Below are 6,000 nucleotides of genomic sequence, written 5' to 3' on the forward strand. Positions count from 1 at the left end.
TATCCAAGAATATATGCATTATAAACAAAATTACAATCAAGAAGGATAAAAAGTATAAATTTTCATGAATTTATTTACATGCAAACTTCAAAACTCAATTAATTGTCGGGATTTAAATGAAACTATGCCATGCCAAAGTGATAGGTCCTCTTATTGATATACACTCCAACACTCACGTGTTTAAGGCTTATGTGTTTAAATCTCTGAAATTCAATCAATGAATATGTTCTACCATAAGCTTGCTCTTCAATCTCATTTTCATTACTAACATATTACAAGTAATGCATGAATCAAAAGGTCTTATTTTCCGGTTGTAATGGGGTTAAGGTTAAGGTGAGGTAAAAGAGAGTTAAAGAAAAGGTTCAAACCAAAAAAAGTAGAGCATTGTGAAAAATAATATTTCAAACAAGATATTCCTTCAAAGCACATAAATTTTTCATCTTTAATCCCCAATGCTTAACTTCTTTTGATTTCAATCTCTTTCAACATAAAATCTTAAGAACATAAAGGAATACTTTTTTTTTTTTACCTTTGACAACTTTACCCATCTTTTCATCAAGCATCACTTCTTCTTTCTTTTCACATAATTTCCAACCATAATTCCACGAGATATTATAAGTATATGCTCAACTAATCCTTGGCTAGGGGAAAAGGAAAACGTATAAAAAGTTAAGGCTTATACATGGATAAATCAAATAAAAGATAAACAAGCTCAAAAGGGGCTCACTAAGGATAATATGCTTTAGGTTTTCTTTTTGGCTCAAGTGGTTAAAATTCCTAATACCTCTATCATCTTCATGTATATATGTAATGTGAATGTAATCTCAACAAGATATAAAGCAAGTTCTAGAGATACATATCATTGAAAGAATGCACAATAAAAAAATATAATGTTGAAGGCTCAAAAGCTTGCATTGGTATAACACTATAAAGTCAACATGGCATATTCTCAAAGTCAATCCCTAAATCAATTAAATCTTAAAATTTGCATGCACACTCCTTCATTCGATTTATATCTTCATCTATCTCAATTAATTCTCATATATAATACTCACATTCTCATAAACCAATAGGAGTTCAAAAGATCAAACATAGAAATTTGTTTTTTTTGGAACAACAAAGAAAATCAAAATAAAAAAACCAACATTCTCCCAATACCCCCACACTTAAAACACAACATTGTCCTCAATGTTGAAATAAAAGAAAAGGAATATAGGAGAATGACAAAAATAAAGTAAATGTGAAAAATAAAAGATAAGGGAAAAAGAAAGCAAATATGTTTTTTTTTCTTTTTGTACTAGGTTGCCTCCCAGTAAGCGCTTTTGTTTTATGTCATTGACTCGACATGTTACATGCTCATTCTTCATAGATTGGTTTAGCTAACTCCGTAGAAGTGGTGAGTTCTGTTGTCCAACCTTCATAGAAAGGTTTCAAGCGATGTCCATTGACCTTGAGTACTTTGTTGGTTTCTAAACTTGTAATTTCAACTGCACCATAAGAAAAAACATTAGAAACAACAAAGGGTCCAATCCAACAAGAGCACAACTTTCCAGGAAAAAGTTTCAAACGCGAATGATAAAGAAGTACTTTGTCTCCAACATTAAACTCTTTTCTTGTAATCATTCGGTCATGAAGACTTTTGATCTTTTCTTTGTAAATCCTTGCATTCTCATAAGCATCATTTTGTATTTCTTCCAACGTAATTCCTATCTTTTTGGGCACCAAAAGGATAGGCGCCACCCATTCACTGTCCATGATGGGGTGAATGACTCCTGCATCATGGGGAACAGTTTGCAAAGCTTGCAAAGCCAATGCTGATTCATGCACGTTTTGGGGAACACATGTACACCTTTCCATCTCTTCTATCTTGGTAAAATCATAGCCATAACTCAAAGCTACGCTTAATCCATCCTCACTATCAAAATCACAAACTTGCTGCACAAACTTATCAACTTGGTCATAACATGTGATAGAATAAACATTACTATAAGGATATGTCATTGCATCATGAAAATTAAATACAATTTTTTCATCTCCTACCTCCATATACAAAGTATCCTTACCACAATCAATTTTTGTATTGGCAGTTTTCAAAAACGGTCTCCCAAACAATATAGGAGTGTTGTTTGATGAATCACAAGAATCATGTTCCATATCAAGAATATAAAAGTTATATGAAAACTACGATCCGCAAGTTGTATTATAATGCTAGTTTTATTCAAAGGCTCAAGACTAAGAGAATCATAAACATGTTTAGGCATAACACTAATGGATGCACCTAAATCGCACAAGGCCCTTTTGAAACTAGCATTACCAATAGCACATGGGATAGTAAACGCATCTGGGTCTTTTTGCTTAAAGGCATATTCTTTTGAACAACTACAGATACAACTTCGCCCATACTTACCATTTCATGACCTTTCAGTTTGAAAGCTCTCTTGGTAGTACACAACTCCTTCAAGAATTTGGCATGCTTGGAAATTTGCTTGATAGCATCAAACAAAGGAATGTTGAGTTCTACTTTCTTAAAAACCTCTAAAATCTCTTTTTCTTTGTCCTCTTTCTTTGACCTAGAAGAACTCACAGGAAAGGGTGGAATTGTTTTAAAACTGGAATTCATTGAGTGAGGAGTTGCCTTTGGAGTGTTGGTCGATGTTTCAATTTGTGGAGGAGGAGGATGTTCCTTTCTTGTACTCAATTATGTTTCTATCTCGTCTTCTTTCTCCATCTCAATTTGTTTCGACCTTTTCTCTTCAAGTTCTTTCCCACTTCGCAACATGATCGCACTAACATTCTCTATTGGATTCAATGCTTGGAAGGGCAATTTTCCATTCATTTGTGCTTCCAATTTCCCACACTTGAAGCTACTTGCCCCATTTGCTTCTCCAAGTTGTGAATACTTGACCTTGTTTCCTATTAAAAAGACATGATATTTTGTTGCAAGGTCACAATGTTAGAAGCCAAAGTTTTCATCATCTCATGAAGATCATCACTGGATGACGACTTCATAACATTGGAGTTTGTGAATAGAGGGGGCTGTCTCGCTTGATAATTCTGTTGGGATTGAAATCCATAGGGATGGAACTGTTGGCCTTGATTGCCTTGTTGAGGTGGGTTCCCATAACATAAGTTTGGATAATCTCTCCATTCGAGATTGTACGTGTTGGAAAAGGGATCATATTTACGCTGGGGTTGTTCGTTGAATCCTTCATCAACTACAAGAACCTGTTCAATGTAATCTTCTTGCATTGTTAGGCACATATCTGAGGTATGTCCTTGTAAGGAACATATGCTACAAACTTTCACCTATTGTACATTTCCACAAGCCAAAGAACGCACAAGAGAAGTAAGATCATTAACTTTATTTTCAAGGTTAAAAATACTTACCTCATTTACTCGTTTGTTTGCGAAGTCTCCACGCATGCCAAATTATTTCGAGTTGGTTGCCATATTTGAGATCAATTGGCGTGCAGCCTCGGGTGTCTTTTCTACCAATGCCCCTCCACTTGCCGCATCAATGATACTACAGTTAGTAGGCATCAGTCCTTCATAGAAATATTGAATGAGCAGTTGATCGGGTATCTGATGGTGAGGGCATTGAATGCACAGTTGCTTAAATCTTTCCTAATACTCGGAAAGTATCTCTCCATGAGATTGTCGAATCCCATATATTTCTTTCCTTATGTTGGCAACTCAAGATGCTGGGAAATAATTTTCAAGAAAAATATTATTCATGGCATTCCAAGTTCCAATGGAACCTGGGACAATAGAGAAAAACCATGCCTTTGCTGCCCCTTTTAAAGAGAAAGGAAAAGCTTTCAACTTAACCCGTTCTTCGTCAACTCCATTTGATTTCATGCCAACTCAAACCATATGAAACTCCTTGAGATGAGTATGAGGATCTTCACCTGCAAGACCATTGAATGTTGATAGCAAATGTATAAAACCATATTTGAGCTCGAAGTTTACATTATTGTTGATATTGATGCACAATGGTTGATTTTCCACGTTAGGAGTAGCAAGCTCCTTGAGTGTTTGTTGTCATTCAACAACCATGGTGTTGACACGAGCTTCCTTTCGTAACCTGTGTAAAGTGTTTTCTATTTTGAGATCCACCTGCACTTGAATTTGGTTAGTAGACGGGTTATATGCATAAATTGTCAAGAAAACTCAAAAGAAACCAACCACACAAGAGATCGAAAACAATGCAAATTGTATGAAAATCCTACGCTAGAAAACTAAAACTACCTAAAAACCCTAGAAAACAGAAAAATTTGGCCTTGATAGGGTAGGGCTAGTGGTTTACAATCATTCTCTTAATCCAAAGGTCCATTTTTCTATGCTTTGTCTCCAAGTTAGCAAATGAATGGTTGAAAATTATTTTTAAAATCCAATGGTTGATCTTGGTTTGCTTTGCCTACAAGCCAAAGAAAATTTTCACCTATAAATAGGTGGTTACACAATTAAAAGGGGGAGAAATTTTAGAAGAGAAAAAAAAAGGTATTCACACATACTCTCCCCACACCCACACAACACAAAAAACCCTAAACCCAATAAACCTAAATGGAGTCGTCACCTAATAAAACCAAAAAAACCACAGGCCACCATCTTCCCTAAATTGTATGCTGGCCTTAAGACCATTACCAGCCAATTTGGCCACACGCCATTATCCTCTCAATCAGCTTCATCCCTCCCTATTCACGCCGATAATCCCTACCATCATCCTCAACATCGACCTCTATAACCCCCAACCAGTCACCAAGGCCCACATAAAAACTCATTAGGCCAGCCATCCCTGGCAACCTCTATCCCCTTCTGACCAACATCCTCTCATCCTCACAACTAAACCATCCCCATCAATAGCCTTCCCAAACCAATTTCCTCCTTCATCACCATAAACCCTCTCTTTTAGCACTCTTTCAGACGTCCATCATTGATACTACCAAACCAACCACCATATTGACCGGTCACAACAATAGCCTTCTCATCTTCTTCGTACAACCAACAAACCCAATAAATCATCACCAATACAGACCTATAGCCAGTCTCCTAGATCTTCTCAAACCAACACCGACTGACTAGCCCTCCTTTCACTCTTCACCTTCCTAGCTTTGGCCAATTAGATCTCGTTCTTCTCTAGGTGAGGACCTCTAAACTAGCTACCATTGAAAATCCAGTAGAGAAGGAGAGCAACAACAAACCTTCTCTAGTTTTGATCTGCTTCCTCTAATATTGGTAAGGTGCACTACCAGTACAAGAAGAAAGAAATCCTAACGCCCTAATGGGAACCTCTTTAGACGAGTATACTTGACGCACCACCAGAGATTAACCCATCATAACAAGAAATCCTAGCCTTATTCTTTCCTCTTCACTGCCAACAATTACTCAGGTTGTTTGAAACAAAACAATGAGAAGATTAAAAAAATAAACAGGACAAGAAAGAAGAAATATAAAAAGTACTTATTTTTTTCTTAGTAACAGGTCACAGTGAGAGTCACCGCCAGCCCAAGAAGTAAGAAGAGGGGAAACTGCTCCAGATCCACCCATTCTTTAGGTTTCGCTTATGGTGGTGCGTGAATCCATGCACCGCCAGTTGTGGCGGTGCATGAAGCACACACGCCACCACTGTTCCTACAATTTCAGGATCTTCTAGTGTGGTTATTGAGTTTCCAACAGCCTCTCCAAGCTATCCTTAGTCTTTGGAAGGTCCATTTTGGGATTTAGATGATTTTTGATGTCTTTTTGTTATGATTTGTGGTTAATTACAATGTTGTGTAAATATTTGTAATTTATATGGGTTAATTAGTAAGAAAAGATGGGTGCATGTGTTTGCATTTTCTTATATGTTTTTGAATGTTTAAAACCAAAAAGACAAAAAGAATTAAATATTTTAATTGTATACAATCAAGTCTCTCAAAAATACAAAGAAAATCATATTGTTTAGTATTTCCATAGGAAAATTCAAAATATGTATTGGCATGCATTTTAGAATTTAATAAC

Source organism: Populus nigra, chromosome 15 (assembly GCF_951802175.1).
Source record: "Populus nigra chromosome 15, ddPopNigr1.1, whole genome shotgun sequence".
Classification (NCBI taxonomy): domain Eukaryota; kingdom Viridiplantae; phylum Streptophyta; class Magnoliopsida; order Malpighiales; family Salicaceae; genus Populus; species Populus nigra.